Below are 21,194 nucleotides of genomic sequence, written 5' to 3' on the forward strand. Positions count from 1 at the left end.
ATTTTTTGGATTCTCTACAAAATTACAGCTGGTGGAGTTGTGGATGGGGTACTGTTGATTCAAGTTTGATAAAATCACTGTTATCAGCAGGAGATTAGTACAAGTTGTCTAGTAAATCTGCTGCCAGGTAGTCCTGCATATTCATCATTTCTGTATAACCCTGACCCCACCACTGGCTGGCATCTTTCTGTGTTCACAGTACAGGGTGGGCCATTTATATGTATACACCTAAGTAAAATAGGAATGGTTGGTGATATCAACTTCCTGTTTGTTGCTAATTAGTATATGGGAGGGGAGAAACTTTTCAAGATGGGTAGTGACATGGTAGCCGTTTTGAAGTTGGCCATTTTGGATCCAACTTTATTTTTTCCAATGGGAAGAGGGTCATATAACACATCAAACTTATTGCGAATTTCACAAGAAAAACAATGGTTTTAATGTATCTTTATTCGTTCATTAGTTATTTACAATTTTATGATCATTTATAAAATGTGTTCAAAGTGCTGCCCATTGTATTGGATTATCAATGCAACCCACTTCTCCCACTCTTGAAATACTGATAGCAACACTGCAGAAGAAATGCTAGCACAGGCTCCCAGTATCCGTTGTTTCAAATGCTGCACAATGTGTATCTTCACAGCATAGAAAATTGCTTTCAGATGACCCCAAAGATAAAAGTCTAAGGGGTTCAGATCAGGAGACCTTGGTGGCCATTCAAATGGCCCATGATGACAATCTACTTTCCAGGACACTTTTCATGTAGAAATGCTCGGACCTCACACCCATAATGTGGAGGTTCATCTTGTCCAACAAAAACCAAGCTGCCATACAGCTCTGTCAGCCAAAAAATAAAAAGGTTATAGCTGTTAAAATGCAACAATGCAAAAATTGTTTTTTATTCTATAAAATTGTTTTTATGATGTAAATGCGGCCAAACAAAGAATCTATATATATAATTGCCTTATTCTGTCTGTCTGTCTGTCTTGCTCCAAAATTGTGTCCTTACCGTGACATGTCCTTACGGTGACAAACAGCGGATTGGCCGCTGGCCTCGCCATGTCCCCGCCCCCCCGCACGGATTGGCCGCTCGCCTCGCCCGGCTCCTCCCCCCGCACGGATTGGACGCTCGCCTCGCCTCGGGTCCGCCCCCCCCCGCACGGATTGGCCATGTCCTTACGGTGACAAACAGCGTATTGGCCGCTGGGCTCGCCATGGCCCCGCCCCCCCCGCACGGATTGGCCGCTTGGCTTCACGGATTCACCATGGCCCCGCCCCCCCGCATGGATTGGCCACTCGCCTCGGCTCCTCCCCCTGCACAGATTGGCCGCTCGCCCAGGCTCCGCCCCCCACACGGAATGGCCTCTCGCCCCGAGGTGAGTGCATCAAGGTCCTGCAGCGGCGGAACACACACACACGCACACACATAAGAACAGATACACACACACACATTAGATCACACTCACTCTCACACACACCTCACACACACATCAGATCGCATCCACGTCCTGCAGCGGCGGAACACACACACACGCACACACATAAGAACAGACACACACACATCAGATCACACTCACTCTCACACACACCTCACACACACATCAGATCGCATCCACATACTCACAACATCCCGTGATATCGCTTGCTTCTCGGCGGCGATACTGTGCAGTGACCTTCCAGGCCCTGCCGGAGGATCACATGGCCGGAAGCATGTGGTATCTCCGGATGTTGTGATTGTGTCAGTGATATCGTCAGTGTGTGTGTGTGTGTGTGTGTGTATGCGATCGGATGTGCGTGAGTGTGTTCTGATGTGTGAGTGTGTGTGTGTGAGTGTATGCGATCGGATCTGTGAGTGTCGGCAGAGGAGCACGGTGTGCAGCACAGCTGCTAGGACCGCACACCGGTGGGCACAGGGAGAAGTGGGGTGTGTGTGTGTGTATGCGATCAGATGTGTGCGTGTTTACTGTCTGATGTGTGACTGTGGAGCACGATGGGGGGTGCGCAGCATGGGGGATGGAGCACGATGGGGGGTGCGCAGCATGGGGGATGGAGCACGATGGGGATGGAGCACGATGGGGGGTGCGCAGCATGGGGGATGGAGCACGATTGGGAGTGTGCAGCATGGGGGATGGAGCACGATGGGGGGTGCGCAGCATGGGGGATGGAGCACGATGGGGGGTGCGCAGCATGGGGGATGGAGCACGATGGGGAGTGCGCAGCATGGGTGATGGAGCACGTTTGGGAGTGCGCAGCATGGGTGATAGAGCACGATGGGGAGTGTGCAGCATGGGGGATGGAGCATGTTTGGGACTGCGCAGCATGGGGGATGGAGCACGATGGGGAATGCGCAGCATGGGGGATGGAGCACAATGGGGAGTGCGCAGCATGGGGGATGGAGCACGATGGGGGGTGCGCAGCATGGGGGATGGAGCACAATGGGGAGTGCGCAGCATGGGGGATGGAGCACGTTTGAGAGTGCGCAGCTTGGGGGAGAGAGCACGATGGGGAGTGTGCAGCATGGGGGATGGAGCACGATGGGGAGTTCGCAGCATGGGGGATGGAACACATTTGGGAGTGCGCAGCATGGGGGATGGAGCACGATGGGGAATGCGCAGCATGGGGGATGGAGCACGATGGGGAGTACGCAGCATGGGGGATGGAGCACAATGGGGAGTGGGGATGGAGCACGATGGGAGGTGCACACCTCCCCCCAAAACACACACACACACTGCCACACACGTACTGCACCGCACACCACACACACACGGGGAACCACAAACACTGCCCTACACAGACACCCACACACACAGACAACGCCGCACACACACAACACCTAACACACAAACACCGCGGCACACACAAATATACGCACATACCGCACAACACACACATTGCACAAAACATACCTCCCCCCAAAACACACACCCCACACCCACACAAACCGCGCAACACACATACACAACGATACAGACACACAGCGCTCCACAAATAACGACACACAACGCAACACACAAACACCGCTCTCACCCCCCGCCACACCCAGACAACACCCAGAACATGTACAGCCCCTACACAAACACTTGGTAACTACAGACAACAACATCTATATATATATATATAACAAAAATCATACATTAACTACACAATACGTAAATTCTAGAATACCCGATGCGTAGAATCGGGCCACCTTCTAGTAAACTATATAAATGTGGTATTGCTGTAATCTTACTGACCTGAATAAGACAACTATCATCATTTCTATGTCATGGTTAATGGTGTAAAAAAAACTATTCCTAAATTGCTGTTTCTTCTCGATTCTGCCTCACAAAAAGTGAAATAGAAAGCGATCACAAATTATTATGTGACCAAAAATGGTACATATAAAACTCCAACTTATCCCACGAAAAAAAAAGGCCTCACATGACTCTTTTGGCAAAAAAATAAAAAAACTATAATCCTGTGATGCAAAAAACCTTTATTTTGTAAAAAGTGTTTTTAGTGTAATAAGCACGAAACCTAAAAAAATATATAACCCTGGAATCGCTGTAATCATACTGACCAGAGGAACAAGCCCACCTAATCACTTATACTGCAAGATGAATGGCATAATAAATAAATAAATAAATAAAGCCAAATCTTCAACCGCTATTGAATTGTTTATTCTGCCTCTAAAATCTGTGCGTCACGGCTCATATTTATCCTGCGCTCCACGCTGATTACATGTAAGGGTGCATGCCCACAATCAGTAATAGCAGCACACTGGACTCAGCATCTTTTTGCTGCATCCAAATCGCTGCATTGCGCGGTACAAGCACAGTGAAAGGATTGATAGAGATCACATGCCCTCTGTGCTTCATTTCTCCTCAGCGTAAACTGACATGCAGTGCGACTACCCTACATGCAGCATGTCAATTTATGCTGCAGAAATGTACAGGGTGCAGGTACAGAAGCATGAGCTGGGCACAATGTACGGGCACTACAATGTACTAGGCACAAAGGCTTATTTGAAATGATTATTTATGCAACATTCACTGTGTTTGACACCATGGGTGTTTTCCAGAGATGAAATACTCACTACACCCATAGATTAATTCCCAGAGGAGTGTAATTTCCAAAATTTGGTCACTTGAGACGGATTTCTTCTGTTCTGACACTTAAGGGCTCTGCAAATGGAGTCCGGAAACTATTCTAGGAAAATCCCAAATGACACTCCTTCCCTTCCAAGCCCTATGGTGTGGCCAAACAGTACTGTATGGTCACATGTGGGGTATTGCCATGTTCAAGAGAAACTGTGTAATTCATTATGGGGCCTTTTTTACCTACTTCCCTTGTGAACATTGAAAAACATGTGTTAAAACAATATTTTAGTGGGAAAAATGTAATTATTTTTTGTTCACCACCCATAATAGTATAACATTTTGTGACACACTTGTAGTGTTAATATGCTCACTGCACCACTGAATGAAATCATTGAAGGGTGCAGTTTGTAAAATGGGCTCACTTGTGGGGGTTTCTGCTGTTCTGGCACCTCAGGGGCTCTGCCAATGTGACAAGGCACGCCCACACCTTTCCAACTAAATCTGCACTCCCATATGGCGCTCTTTTCCTTCATTACTGTACTGTGCCTCAAAAGTAGTTTTCGACCACAAATGGGGTACTGGTGTACTCAGGAGAAATTGCACAGAAAATTGTATGGTTCATTATCACCTTTTTGGCAGTAACACAACATTTTTGTGGTTAAAAATTTATTTTTTCATTTTCACAGCAGAAGGAAATCCAGCGGTGTTCCTCAGTAACCAGAAGATGTGAGTAAAATCATGTAATTTTTATTGAAAAAATATAAAAAAAAATCCAGCAAGAATAGCAGTGACAAAACGGGAGATTAGTCAGAGACTAGTTTCGGCATACAAGCCTTCGTCCTGTCTGACAGTATACCTATACTATCTGACAGTATATGACCAAAAATGGACCAAAAATGGAATGAAAGTTGGAAATAAGAAAATCGTAAATTATGGATCATGCTGATTTCCTTGGATCTGTCCAGTTTTCTGGACCTTCAGAAACAAAGAAACTTTAGACAAAGACCTCTTTAAAGATTTCAAGAAACACCCAGTGTTATTGCTTTTATGAATAACACTTTTAAAGCTAATCCAAAAATATCTAACTTAATTATATATATATGTGTGTGTATATATATATATATATATATATATATATATATATATACACACATATATATAATTAATTTAGATATTTTTGGATTTATTATTTAAGCAATTTATCTCTCTCTCTCTCTCTCTCTATATATATATATATAGAGAGAGAGAGAGAGAGAGAGTGTGAGAGAGAGAGAGAGAGAGATAAATTGCTTAAATAATAAACAACATAAGGTGTAAAATATTTACCATGACAATGACAAATAGAATAATATTCAATATATATGCTACTGCAATGCAATATGAGAGTGATCTACACTGTTATCATGTGGAAAAGTTCAAGGGGTTGTCAGGCCAATCTCTTTTTTGTTTAGGAGTCTGATTGGCATAAAAACAAAAATTTAGAGACACCATACTGACGTGTACTGATCACTCCATGTCCGAACTGTGATACTTCTTCGATCGCTGCTCTTTTCTACTATCTGGTCTCTCTCAACACATGAAATGCCAATCAACTCATAAAACTCTGTTCACCAGAAATTATAGTGATCAGCTATATGGTGTTTCATAGCATTTTCTATGTGTTGAAATGAGGTAAAGAATCAGGGTAGTTGGTCATTAAACTATGGATCAGTGAAGTTGAATATTCTTGTAAAATTTAACAGCTGGAAAATTCCTTTAATTTTTCCATTAACATTCTTATTTTTCTTGTTTGTGCACATGCACTGCAAAAAAATATGATTTACCAAACATAAAGTATCAGCAATAAAAGAACAGTACAAGACTGCATTTTGTGACCCCAGCAAGCCCTTATATCTCAAGTTATAGCGCAGGATTTATGAACAGTCATTAGAGCCATTGGTTCAGCGTCCCAGACATTGCGCACAGTGAAGAATTGTCACTCCGGTGCATGGTAAGCCAGAACTTCGATAAGCATTGACAGTGATTGGTGGTCACTATAAAACGTGATTTAACCTTTTGGCACCTGATAATGTGTGATATTCTTCTTTTTAGTGATATTGGTACATTAAAAAGAACAACCATGCTTTATTTTTATATTGTGAGCTTTTAGTGCAAGGATTTTAGAGAGAAAATTTAACACATTCTTCAAGAAGCCCTGCTACTCACCCAGAACATTAACATAGAGATTTATTGAGCATTTAACAATCAGTCGATCCACAGCTTTAGACACAGGAGTGACAGAGTCATAAGGAAAGCTCTTTCCTCCATTAACACCGGAGGCTTATAGTAGGATAAATGTGATTGTTCGCACATGACATATGGTAGCCATTACTTCTTATAGTGGTAAGTACAACTAATAGTACACTGTAATTGATTGGCAGACTACAGTGGAAATAAGGGATTTCTTGACTGAATGTGGCAAGTGAGATTCACACATCCATATAAGCTATATGATTCACAGTGAGAAATACTAGCTATCAGAGACTTTGCTTAAGAAGTTTTGCCACTTACATCAAGGGATTTGGTTAGAAAAACTTTATACACTATTTTTACTATGGTGCTGATATAAGATCTTACAGTAAATGAAAAACTATATTGATATACATAGAGACTATCCACTGTTATATATTTAAAGAAGATCTTTCACAAAATTTTACATGCTGAACTAGACACACAATATAATAGTGGCTACAGAGTGAAGTAAAACATTATATTTTCTCACCTCTCCATACAAAGATATTAGCAATCAAAATATTTGCCACGTATAAAGTTAATTTTTGTTAACTCCTTCAGATAGTTTTCAGTTGGGTCCTGTACTTTCCCCCCTGTATGATACTGACCAATCATAAGCAGGCAGCAACACTAAAAGGAAGAAGAGCATACCTTACCATAACTTAGAGTAAGTTTGCCAGTATGTTAGATGTAACCACACTTAGGTGGGCTTTACACGTTGCGACATCGCCACCGATATATCGTCCAGGTCACGTCGTTAGTGACGCACATCCGGCACCGGTAGCAACATCACAACGTGTAATTCCTAGGTGCGACGATGAACGAGCACAGAAGCGTACAATATCGCTGATCTGTGTAACGTCGTTCATTTCCATAATGTTGGTTCGACCGCAGGTACGATGTTGTTTGTCGCTCCTGCAGCTCAACACATCGCGCTGTGTGTAAACCCGCAGGAGCGACAAACATCTCCTTACCTGCGTCCCGACAGCCATGGGGAAGGGAGAAGGTGGGCGGGATGTTATGTTTCGCTCATCTCCGCCCCTCCACTTCTATTGGCCGGCCAATTAGTGACGTTGCGGTGACGTCGCTGTGAGGCCGAATGCATCTCCCCCTTGAAGAAGGGATTGTTCAGCAGTCACAGCGACGTTGTGCGTGTAAGGCTGCCGTCGCGATAATGTTTGCTACGGCAGCAATCACCACATATTGCATGTGCGACGGGGGCGGGTGCTATCGCGCTGGACATCGCTAGAAATGGCTAGCAATGTCGCAACGTGTAAAGCACCCTTACAGTTAGGTCCAGAAATATTTGAACATTGACCAAATATTTGTAATTTGAACTTGAATTGAACTTGATTTGAAAAAATTTTTTTTGAAATGTTTAGAAATTGCAAACATTTTTCTACAAAGCCTCCTCATTTCAATAGCTCAAAAGTAATTGGACAAATAAACTTCACTATAAATAAAATGTTCATTTTTAATATTTTTCAAGAATCCTTTACAAGGACTTTGGCGTGTGGGACTGGAGGACACTGGAGTACCCAGAGAAAACCCCCACAAACATGAGGAGAACATACACACTCCTTGCAGATATTGTCCTTGGTGAGATATATTTTCTTATGGCATTAAGAGAAAAAAAAACAATACACAGAGCAGATTTATTTCAATAATATCTAAACCAGTGTTGACTTTAAGGTTGTGTGCGCACGTTGCGTTTTTTTCCCCGTTAATGCTACGTTTTCCACTGCAGCGTTTCAGTGCCAAATTGCACGCGTTCTTCTGCCCCAGCAAAGTCAATGAGAAGTCCGAAAACTCAATGCACACGCTGCATTTAAACGCAGCATTTTGGATGCCAAAAATCGCTGCGGAAAAAAAAGCAGCATGTCACTTCTTTTGTGCGTTGTAGCTGTGTTCTCCACCCATTGAAATTAATGATGTGGGTCAAAATGCATCCAAAATGCACTTGGACTGCATTTTTGTTGCGTTCCGCATGCTTTTTTGACAAACAAAGGGCAGTTCTTTCAGTCTCTCCCTGTCGATGTCGGTCAATCTCTCTCTGTCTGTCGATGTCAGTCAATCTCTCTCTATCTGTCGGTCAGTCTCTTTCTGTCAGTTGGTTGCTCTGTCTCTCCCTCTCTCTTTCATACTCACTGTTCACCGATCACCAGCATGGCGCTGCACAGCTGTCACACTGCTCCAGTGGCATTTCCTCTTTTGAAAATGACGGTCGCTCATTATTCTATCTCATATTCACTGCTTTCCTCGCCCACTGACGCCTATGATTGGTTGCAGTCAGACACGTCCCCACGCTGAGTAACAGCTGTCTCACTGCAACCAATCACAGCCGCCAGCGGGCGGGTCTATATCGTGCAGTAAAATAAATAAATAAATAATTAACAAAAAATGTGCGGTTCCCCCCAATTTTGATACTAACCAAGATAAAGCAACATGGCTGAAGGCTGGTATTCTCAGGATGGGGACTCCCACGTTATGGGAAGCCCCCCAGCCTAACAATATCAGCCATCAGCCACCCGGAATAGCCGCATCCATTAGATGCAACAGGCCCGGGACTCTACCTGGCTTATTCTGAATTGGCCTGGTGCGGTGGCAATTGAGGTAATAAGGAGTTAATGGCAGCCCATAGCTGTCACTAAGTTCTAAGTTAATCATGGCAGGGGTCTCCCCGAGATACCTTCCATGATTAATCTGTAAGTTAAAGAAGATAAACACACACATCCAAAAAATCCTTTATTTGGAATAAAAAACAAAAAAATCACCCTCTTTCACCACTTTATTAAATTCCCCAAACAGCCCTTCAGGTCCGGCGTAATCCACATGAGGTTCCCCAACACTTTCAGCTCTGCTACATGAAGCTGACAGGAGTGGCCATAGAACACCGCCGCTCACTGTCAGCTTTACACAACAACTGAAGTGATTCACGCTATCAGCGATGACGTCAGTCAGGTTACCCATGGCCACCGCTGGATCCTCCAACTGTGACAGCAAGTCGCCCGAGTGACTGAAGTGAGCTGCGCGATCAGCGATGACGTCACTCAGGTTACCCGTGGCCACTGCTCTCAGGTGGAGGACTTCAGCTGTGGCCGCGGGTAACCTGAGTGATGGCACCGCTGATCACGCTGCTCACTTCAGTCACTCAGGGGATTAGCGGTCACCGGTGAGTCCTTCACGGGTGACCTCTAATCAAGATGCGACACACAGACAGAGCTGCGGGATAACAATGAAGTCGGGTGAAGTTCATCCGAGTTCATTCTCATCACGTAACTGTCTGTGTCTGCTGACAGCGGGCATGTAGCAGAGCTGAATTGCTGTGGGACCGCACTATCAAAAAATGCATGAAAAACGTATCCAAAATGTATACAAAACGCATGCAAAATGCATGCATTTTGGATGCATTTTTTTGACAAATGCAGTGTTTACAGTTGTCCAGTCTGCCAGAGGGTGCGTTTTTTTCTGCACTTGACAGAACGCAGCGTGCGCACATACCCTAATAAGAATGTCTTAAATTGTGATAAATTTATCGGAGTGGTTTACAATGAATGATAAATTTGTCATGTGTTTAAACACAAGTTTTCACCACCTCTAGGTTGACTTACTTTTAGGTTAATTTGCTTCCAAAAAGGTTGGCATAAGTTTGTGCATCTTACAGTGCCCCCTGTCCAGTAAAGCCAAGTCAACTTCCTGAGAAGTCATTCTCCTGATCTACTGTTTAAAACAATTAAAGGGAATTGGGGGCAGCATGAATCAGAGACCAACTTTATCCTTCTAAACATCTATGTTCACTCTGTTGTGGTTCAGCAAAAAAATATAGTTGAAAGTGCAGTCGCCGATGATATGACAAAAGCTGGCTTTACACGCTGCAATGTATCTTACGATGTGTCGGCGGGGTCACGTCGTAAGTGATGCACATCCGGCATCGTAAGGTACATTGAAGTGTGTGACAGGTACGTGCGATTGAACGGTAAAACAATCATCGCACGCACGTCGTTCATTCCTCATGGATTGAACGTCAGGTTGTTCAATGTTCCCGAGGTAGCACACATTGCAGTGTGTGACACCCCAGGAATGATGAACAGATCTTACCTGCGTCCTGCGGCTCCCAGCCGGTAATGCAGAAGGAAGGAGGTGGGCGGTATGTTTACGTCCCGCTCAGCTCCGCCCCTCCACATCTATTGGCCGCCTGCCGCATGACGTCGATGTGACGCCGAATGTCCCTCCCACTCCAGGAAGTGGACTTTCCCCGCCCACATCGAGGTCGCATGGAAGGTAAGTATTAGTGATGAGCGAGTACTAAAAAGCTCGGGTGCTCGAAGCTCGGGCCGAGCCTCCCAAGATACTCGTGTACTCGGCCCGAGCAACGAGCCCAATATTATCCTATGGGAGACCCGAGTATTTTTGTGAAATGACCCCCCAGCAGCATGGAGAAACCCTAAAAATGTCACAAAAGTCTCAGAAGAGTGCTCAAATGACATGGCAACAGCATGGGGAAGACCCCTTGAAGCATTTATCACTCAAAAGTCACAGCTGTGAACAATTTTGTCCGCGTTTCACGCCATTTTTACGGACTCACCAGAAAACCTTCCAAAATGACCCCAAAATGATTTTTCATGGCAGAAATGTTAAGGGCACATACCCAACAGTGAGATAGAGCTGGTGTATGTTACTTTTTGAGATTAATACATGAAAGATTTTACGTGAAAACATTGTGTGGCACTCCGATGTCCCTGAGAAGAGACGTACATGAAGGCCTCTTGAGTCTAATGTGCCCATTTTGAGGAAGTGAGTCTTTGTAGTATTTTCCTTTGCCAGGGCAGTCCAAAATTGTGAGGTTCACCAATGCCCCTGCATACAGACGTGCATGAGGGCCTGTAAACCTGAAGTGCCCATTGTAAGGAAGTGGGTCTATTGTAGTATAGCCCTTAGGCAGGGCAGCCAAAAATTGGGAGGCTCCACGTTGTCCCTGGATAGAGACGTGCATGAGGGCCTCAAAACATTAAGTGTCCATTGTCAGGAAGTTTGTGTATTATATAGTATAGCCCTTAGGCAGGGCAGCCAAAAATTGGGAGGCTCCACATTGTCCCTGGATAGAGACGTGCATGATGGCCTGTAAACCTGAAGTGCCCATTGTAAGGAAGTGGGTCTATTTCAGTATAGCCCTTTGCCAGGGCAGCCAAAAATTGGGAGGCTCCACGTTGTCCCTGGGTAGAGACGTGCATGAGGGCCTCAAAACATTAAGTGTCCATTTTAAGGAAGTGGGTGTATTATAGTATAGCCCTTAGGCAGGGCAGCCAAAAATTGGGAGGCTCCACGTTGTCCCTGGGTAGAGACGTGCATGAGGGCCTCAAAACATTAAGTGTCCATTTTAAGGAAGTGGGTGTATTATAGTATAGCCCTTAGGCAGGGCAGCCAAAAATTGGGAGGCTCCACGTTGTCCCTGGGTAGAGACGTGCATGAGGGCCTCAAAACATTAAGTGTCCATTTTAAGGAAGTGGGTGTATTATAGTATAGCCCTTAGGCAGGGCAGCCAAAAATTGGGAGGCTCCACGTTGTCCCTGGGTAGAGACGTGCATGAGGGCCTCAAAACATTAAGTGTCCATTTTAAGGAAGTGGGTGTATTATAGTATAGCCCTTAGGCAGGGCAGCCAAAAATTGGGAGGCTCCACGTTGTCCCTGGGTAGAGACGTGCATGAGGGCCTCAAAACATTGTTCCCATTGCAAAGGAGCGGGTCTCCTGTCGTTGTAATGTCCATTCTGCAAAGAATGGGCGAAAAAATTTACCACTGGGGGTATACCTGAAACAAAGGCCTAAGTATTGCAATTTGTAACGGTCATCATCATGGTAGCGCATGAGGAGAAGGAGGAGCAGTCCAGCGATTATCCAAAGTCCAGAAGTGTGTACCCATGGGTGAGTAGAGGTACATGGCAAACTTTAAATTCCGCTCTCATTTGCTGGTGGTGTGGTGAAGTCTGGCCCAATCCAACCCTTGTTCATCTTGATCAGAGTCAGCCTGTCAGCATTTTCAGTTGACAGGCGGGTGCGTTTATCTGTAATGATTCCACCTGCGGCACTAAAAACACGCTCTGACAAAACGCTAGCAGCAGGGCAGGCCAGGACTTCCAAGGCGTAGAGAGCCAATTCATGCCACGTGTCCAGCTTGGATACCCAATAATTGTAAGGCACAGAGGAATGTCGGAGTACAGTTGTTCGATCTGCAAGGTACTCCTTCAGCATCTGGGCAAACTTAGGATTTCTTGTGGCACTACCCCGCACCTCAGGGGCTGTGGTACGTGAGGGGCTGAGAAAACTGTCCCACATCTTAAAGACTGTTCCCCTACCTCTGGCGGATTGGACTTGTGCCTCTCTCGGCTGTACGCCTCGGTTGTCCACTGATTCCTGACCTATGCCGCTAGCGTTTTGTGAGGGGAATGCTTTGCCTACTTCCGTGAGTATGGCCTTCCGGAACTGCTGCATTTTGGTTGACCTCTCCTCCACGGGAATAAGAGACAAAAAGTTCTCCTTGTAGCGTGGGTCTAACAGTGTTACCAACCAGTAATGATTGTCGGCCAAGATGTTCTTAACGCGAGGGTCACGAGACAGGCAGCTTACCATAAAGTCAGCCATGTGCGCCAGACTCTTAACAGCCAGGACTTCAGTAGCCTGACCAACAAGATGACTGAACATGCTGTCCTCCTCCTCCTCCTCCTCCTCCTCCTCCTCATCTACCCTGTCCTCTGGCCAGCCACGCTGAACCAAGGATATGACTGGTGTGCATGTCATATCCTCAATTTGGCCGGAGAGTTGCTCCATGTCTTCATCCTCCTCCTCGTCATAGTCCTCCACTGCACGTTGTGATAAGACGAGGCTGGGCTGTGTGTTATCACCCACACCCACTACTGTTTCTTGCTGCAACTCATCGCGCTCCGCCTGCAATGCATCATGTTTGTTTTTCAGCAGAGACCGTTTTAGAAGGCAGAGTAGCGGTATGGTGACGCTAATAATGGCGTCATCACCACTCACCATCTTGGTGGAGTCCTCAAAGTTTTGGAGGATGGTACATAGGTCTGACATCCATCTCCACTCCTCAGGTGTTATGTGTGGAGTTTGACCCATTTCCCGACGGCTTAGGTGATGCAGGTACTCAACAACTGCCCTCTTCTGCTCACATATCCTGACCAACATGTGCAGAGTTGAATTCCAACGCGTGGGGACATCACACACCAGTCTGTGAGCCGGAAGATGCAAACGGCGCTGAAAGCCGGCAAGGCCGGCTGAAGCAGTAGGTGACTTTCGAAAATGTGCAGACAGGCGGCGAACTTTTACCAGCAGATCAGACAGCTCTGGGTATGACTTTATAAACCGCTGAACCACGAGGTTGAGCACATGGGCCACGCATGGAACATGTGTCAGCTGGCCTCGCCTCAAAGCCGCCACCAGGTTCCGGCCATTGTCACACACGACCTTTCCTGGCTTTAGGTTCAGAGGTGTGAGCCAGTGATCTGCCTGCTGTTTCAGAGCTGTCCACAGCTCTTCTGCATTGTGGGGTTTGTCACCTATGCAGATTAGCTTCAGCACAGCCTGTTGCCGCTTCGCCGAGGCAGTGCTGCAGTGCTTCCAGCTTGTGACTGGTGTGGAGGGCACAGTGGATGAGGATGCGCAGAAGGAGGAGGAGGCTGAAGAGCATGACATTCCGGAGCTGTAGAGTGTGGGTGACACACTGACTGAGGTAGGGCCTGCAAACCTTGGTGTGGGAAGGACGTGTTCCGTCCCTTGCTCAGACTGGGTCCCAGCTTCCACAATATTAACCCAGTGTGCCGTCAACGAGATGTAGCGGCCTTGCCCACAAGCACTTGTCCACGTGTCTGTGGTTAGGTGGACCTTGGGTGAAACAGCGTTGTTCAGGGCACGTGTGATGTTTTGTGACACGTGGTTATGCAACGCGGGGACGGCACACCGGGAGAAATAGTGGCGGCTGGGGACCGAGTAACATGGGACAGCTGCCGCCATCAGGTCACGGAATGCTTCTGTCTCCACCAGCCTAAAAGGCAACATTTCCAGCGCAAGCAGTCGCGAAATGTTAGCATTTAGAACTGTGGCATGTGGGGTGTTGGCAGTGTATTTGCGCCTGCGTTCAAAGGTTTGCTGAATGGATAACTGAACGCTGCGCTGGGACAAGGACGTGCTTGATGATGGTGTTCTTTCTGCGTAGGCAACTGCAGGTGCAGGAGTGGAGGAGGCTTGTTCGCAGGCAGCATGGACAGAGGATTGGCTCGCATGCACAACCAGCGAAGACGTAGCAGTGACATCAGCAAGCACTGCTCCTCGACTCTGTTGTACATCCCACAAAGTCGGGTGCTTGGCTGACATGTGCCTGATCATGCTGGTGGTGGTCAGGCTGCTAGTTTTGGTACCCCTGCTGATGCTGGCACGGCAGGTGTTGCAAATGGCCTTTTTTGAATCATCTGGATCCAACTTAAAAAAACTGCCAGACTCGGGAAGACCTAACATTTGTACAGGCACCTTGTGTCGTCGTGTTGTTCCGGGGAACGGTTGCCTGACTTCTGCCTGGGGCCACCACCCTGCTTCTTACTGCCTGTTGTGATGCTACGCCTCCCTCCCCCTGTGCACTGCTGTCCTCGCTCTGCATATCCTCCTGCCAGGTTGGGTCAGTTACTGGATCATCCACCACGTCGTCTTCCTCTTCCGCACCCTGCTCCTCCTCCTGACTTGCTGACAATTGTGTCTCATCATCGTCCACCACTTGTTGAGACACGTTGCCAACTTCGTGAGAACGTGGCTGCTCAAATATTTGGCCATCTGTACAGACGATCTCCTCATGACCCACTTCAATATGAGCTGGCGAGAGGCCAGAATGTGTGAATGGAAACGTGAACAGCTCTTCCGAGTGTCCAAGTGTGGGATCATTAATGTCCGAGGAGGACGTGTACTCAGCCTGGTGGTAGGAAGGAGGATCAGGCTCAGAAATGTGCGGTGCAGTATCACGGCTACTGACACTTGACCGTGTGGAAGACAGAGTGTTTGTGGTGGTGCCAATCTGACTGGAAGCATTATCTGCTATCCAACTAACAACCTGTTGACACTGGTCTTGGTTCAAGAGCGGTGTACTGCTGCGGTCCCCAAGAATTTGGGACAGGACGTGCGAGCGACTAGATGTGGCCCTTTGTTGTGGCGAAATTAGAGCTTGCCCACGACCTCGGCCTCTGCCTGCACCACCATCACGTCCACTTCCTTGTTCCTTGCCAATGCCCTTGCGCATTTTGCAATGCTGTGCACTGCTGACGTGTATATTCACTACTTGTGCGTTATATCAAAGTTTGTGGAAATTGCACACAAGTGCACCTGTACGCTGCCACCAACAGGCACACACGTGCGGTTTTAAAAACCAAGCACGGACGCAATAAGAACCTAACAGGTTTTTTTGGGGAGCGACAATTACAGACAAGTCAGACACTATCTGGACTGTTTTACACTGTGTACACCAGCCCCAGATATGATGAAGGCTGGTATACGGTCACCACTACCCTGCCTGCCTGCCTGCCTGTATACTGGTACAATAGTCCTGACAAGGACTCTTCTGGTCACTAGCCTGTATTCAGACCTGGCTATACCCTGCCTGTATATAGCAACAATAGTCCTGAGAAGGACTCTGCTACTGTACTCCGACCTGGCTATACCCTGCCTGCCTGTATACAACTAGAATAGTCCTGAGAAGGACTTTTGGTCACACTGTTTGCAGCCCTGCAACTGAAAAAGCTATAAAGGGCCGCAAAGCTTTCCCTGAATCAGCGACACTCTCCCTGCACTCACTGTCTGGATAGCTGTGAGCAGAGCACAGCGCGCCGGCCGATATAAAGGCTCGGTCACGCTGTGCAGGCCGGCCAATCACTGCAATTCCACAACTAACAGGGCTGTGGCATTGCAGTGGTCTGCCAGCCAATCCCTGCATGAGGGCTGGCTCTCAAAAGAGCGCCAACATGCAGAAATGAAGACCACGAGTACAGCACGAGTATCGCGAGATTACTCGGTCCCCGCCGAGCAGCCCGAGTACAGCGATACTCGTGCGAGTACCGAGTAGTGACAAGCATGCTCGCTCATCACTAGTAAGTATGTGTGACGGGGGTTAATCGTTTGTGCGGCATGTTCAACAAATTGAACGTGCTGCACATACGATTGGGGCGTTGCAAATCGCATACGATATCGGATGCGAAATTGCAACATGTAAAGCTGGCTTTAGCCAAGAAGCATGTCCCTGCAGGCTTCTATTTATGCCTCGCTGAAACAACACTTCAGTAGTGATATGTGTGGGTTCTTACTAAGTCTCTCTCCTCCACTTTCTTTCCCACCATGCAGGTTGTGTGTATAGGCTTTGATATATTTTCTCTACCACAAACGTGATTGATTCTATCTTTGAATATGTTGTTCATATTGACACAAGGCAGTGCAATTGTAAAAATAATGATTTATTGAGAATCCAGACTATATACAGCACAGACGTTTTGGTCCAATATGGATCTTCATCAGGGCTTTCATTACAGTGGTGGACACCGGGATTGCTACAGAGTGCCCGCTTTCCCTGAAACATTATCAGACTTGAACAGTGCGCAGTGATGAAGGTCCATACCAGACTAAAATGTCTGTGCTGTATATAGTTTGGATTTTCAATAAATCATTCTTTCTACAATTGGAGTGCCAAGTGTCAATATTAACTATTCATGGGATTGGATCCTACTTGAGCACCTTCTAGAGAAATGCCGTACTTACCTACAAAACTGAATATCTTGTTCAGACGTATTTGTCTCTTGTTTTCACCTTATACACCAAATATTAATTTGATCTGTTCATCTTAATTTTCTTGTTGGGTTGCCCTTAATAATGAGGCATTTTAGAAAACTTACCGGCAAGCTCCTTTCTTGTCACTCACTTAGGTTGACAGATGTGTGAAGGAGTAAATCTTTCAGACTAAGAAAATGCGTGCAGGGAGAAGCAGGTGGGGATCTGCCTCTTGGACTAGTTACCTGGTCAACAACATTTTAGAGTAAGAAATGTTTAGAATCCAGGAGCCAGTCTTTGAGTCATGTTGCCAATAGTTTAGGCACCATGAGTCAACCGGTATGTTCCAGTTAGTAAATAATGCCCACATTGTCACCTGAATTCTGGTGCATTTTGAAAAGTAACTGCGAATTTCAGCAACTGACACGGGTAGAAAGTTTATGGCAAAAGTTATGTGTCAAAAAGTAAATAATAATTGTGCATCCATTATAGACTGAAAAAATTGCTGTAAAAAAATATTTCAAATGGGTTGTCTTATGAATCCAACATTTTCATATGCCACAATAGGGTATTTAAATGCCATTGAGGGGAATTCCCACTTGGAAACCACCTCTATAGTTGAGAGTATAGTTGACAGGTTGTTTAAGTGGCTTCAGCAGATTCAAACCATCTATAAATTTAATTTACAGTAATTTATCTGATTGGATTCCATATTCTCTTGTACTATATTTCCATGCAGCAGCCACCGTGGGGAAAATGTCTGTCTGCTGTGTGACGACCTGGGCCCTGAACGTCTTGGGGCACACGTCTGGCAGCGGGCTCAAGACACACACAAGCACTTTGTCACTTAAACAATCTCGGTGATTTATTCACATCCTCATAAACCACGCAGTGTAATGGGCCACAGCCACTTTCCCGCAGGACAACGTCTCACTGTCTGTTTAAACTGCCGATTGTTCATACAGTTCATTCTCTGGCATCAGCCAGTAAAGTCCCCCTTTCTGGGGTGTTACCTGCCAGTAGGTTTGCAGGCTGTCAGTCTGCCTCCATCCAGTCCAGGGAGACTCTCACACTGGGCTCACCATCCCGGCCCTTGTACACATTCCAATTCCTCAAAGCCTCAGTGGATTCTGCAGCTACCTTACATTTCAGAGCCCTCACCAGCTCTGTATGCACAGGATACAGTCTATTGTCTCCTGCACATGTGCTCCAACCAAGGTGGCTCCCACTAGCACACAGAGATCATGTGACAAACGACAACTCCATTAAATCCCATGAGACACAAGAACATTGAACCAAGGCACATCTCGCATCAAAAAATCAACGCCACTCCATATGGCACATAAACATAGAAAGAAAGATGGAGCTTGCAAGGCAGTTAGTGTAAAAATATCCAAAATTTTATTATACAAATTTCTTATTATATTAAAATAGTTTCAATCCATATAGAAAAAGTACATATGCAGTGCTAATAAAGAACAAGGTGAATTACCACACATAAGTGGGAAAGCAGAAGTGATAACACCCCAAGTAGACATAAATAACTAGCAAGGGCAAAGGGTCATAAATAAGCGTAAGTGGCTGGCTAATACCTATGGCGTCTCTGTCCTGGCGGGAAACGTAATTATATATAGCCAAATCAGCATAGATCCCTAAGGCAGGACAGAGATTCCAAGAATCAAGCCAATCATGAAAAAAGTCACAAAACAATGACTAAAAAATGTGGCGCCTCCACCCTGACCGGGCACATAAAGTTGTGCAGCCAAATCGGCACAAGTCCGTTTAAACAGGGCAGGGGTCACCAGTAACCAGCCAGTCACATACAAAAGACCCTAAGAACCCATAACTTACACATAGTTAAGAAGGGGGGGTGAACACCAGAGCGTCCCACGACAGTGCAAGGAGCCTTCCTACGCGCGTTTCGCACGGATTACATCTGCTGGCTTCATCAGGGAATCAGTGGATTCTGCAGCTACCTTACATTTCAGAGCCCTCACCAGCTCTGTATGCACAGGATACAGTCTATTGTCTCCTGCACATGTGCTCCAACCAAGGTGGCTCCCACTAGCACACAGAGATCATGTGACAAACGACAACTCCATTAAATCCCATGAGACACACCTACGTATGGGAGGTATGGGGATGGTCAGTCCCGCCCATCACTTCTGAACATCCCATGAACACAGCCCTGAATGTGTACAACAATCCTCATGGAACTACAAGTTCCAGAGAAACATTCCGAGTTCAGATCGCAGAGGATTTCCACCTCTGTGACACATACCGGCCATCTGCCACATTGCCGGTTGCATCCTTACATATCCCCTCTGTTCCAACTTGTAGGGTAGAACAATCGACAACCTACAGGGACCCTGAGACAGGGCATTAGGGAAACCATACCCTACCAGTCGAATGGGCCCTCTATGACAACTTTGAGTTTCTGCTCCTGACATACCATCCGCCACTGTCACCAAACTCTCCTCAGTGAACCCTCTTCTCAGACACGTCCACCGGTCCGACATATCGTTCCATAACTGTCTCCAACGGTCAGTGTGGTAGCGAGACACTCCTTTAGTCGAAACTACCGTGCGGCCTGACTCTGCGCTATCCAGTCCACTAGAGGGGCTATTGTCCAGGTACCCCACCACTGAGCTGACAGGAGATCTCCCCTAACTAGACCCTGCGCACTCTCTGTTTGTCAATCTACTATGTCCTCTTCTCTCATGATGTCTCAGGTCACCTTTCCATCTCCGCCTTTTCCCACCACCACTTTTGGCTATGGACCAGTCACTCCCTCCATCTTTTCTTTGAGATTTTGTCTTCGAGGGCTTGAATCCTTCAGAGTCCGTGCCATAGCCTGATGTATAAGTAGGTCTTCTATGACCTAGGCTCCTTTCCCTACAGGACCTACTTCCCTTGCCAGTCAAGGCAACACATTCATCAGGTGGACCACAATTCTTCTCTGGGCCCTGGCCCGAAAGCGGTCGCGACCTTACACTAACTTAACAAAGTTTCTCTGCAATCTTCTGTCTTTCAAGATCCATTTGCTTTAGTTCTTCCAGGTATCCCAGGTGGTATTCTAGGACAACTCGTACGTTTTCAACACACTCCTTTGTTCCTACCATGACACATGGAACCATACTAACTTCACAGGGTAACCTGGCTTTATGATGAACCTCAAGTCTTACTCTCGTCACACCGGACGTATCAACCATCTCCTGCATGACTCTTCCATTTCTGCCAATCAGTTTCTTGACAAGTTCTCTGGGCACTTGTGTGACCTCTTCCACAAAGTCCAACAGCTTTCGAGCTGTTTTCACTGCTTCTTCAGTTTTCCCATAGATTTGGAATGTTCCACTGTGTTCTTCTAATTCAACAGCTGTAATACCTGGAACCTTCCTGGCTTGCTGAATGTTTCTTCTCAGCGCTCTTAATGCGAGGCCAATTAATGATTTCTTCACCACCACAAATTCCTGAAATTCTGCATTGAGCTGCTTCATACACTCCAAGCGTCTGGTGTCTTCTTCCATCTGTGCCGAGATAAGCCATTTCGTACGAGGACACTGCAGGTGCATGTCACTCAGGATAGCCACCCGCTTCTTTGTGACATTCCTTGCAGAGCATACCACCAACCGACAAGTCTCTGGGGCACAGTACACTTCACAGGCCCCTACGGCCTTCTTAAACTTCTCATGCATCGACTTATGGGCACAGGCTTCTCTTAGGTCTTCGGGCACATCTACCATGCACTTAAAGAATGGACAGGTTTCTTTACCTTCAAGGATATTAGACCATTCCTTTGGTCTCTTGCATCTATCTTTTTCTCTCATCAACAGCTCCACCTCTTGAGTTACACACTCCTCCGGTTCAGCTCCAGCCTCAGAGCCTTTAGGTTTGCTACTCTTCTTAACCAAGACAATCTCTATGTCTTACATCTTGGTCTTACCAGGCAGGTCACTCAGGCTCTCAGTTCCTGATGAGACCTCTGGTCCAGACTTCACCTCCTCAGAGGCTCTTTTCACTTCTACAGCACCAGCTGTCTCTTG

At 46.4% G+C, this 21,194-nt stretch overlaps 1 pseudogene; it reads right to left on the reverse strand.

The window, feature by feature from the left end:
* Positions 1-5,013: 5,013 nt before the first annotated feature.
* On the reverse strand, positions 5,014-20,978 carry LOC142251673 (RNA-binding protein FXR1 pseudogene; annotated as a pseudogene).
* Positions 20,979-21,194: the final 216 nt, after the last annotated feature.

The sequence above is a fragment of the Anomaloglossus baeobatrachus genome, chromosome 1 (genome assembly GCF_048569485.1).
Source record: "Anomaloglossus baeobatrachus isolate aAnoBae1 chromosome 1, aAnoBae1.hap1, whole genome shotgun sequence".
NCBI lineage: Eukaryota > Metazoa > Chordata > Amphibia > Anura > Aromobatidae > Anomaloglossus > Anomaloglossus baeobatrachus.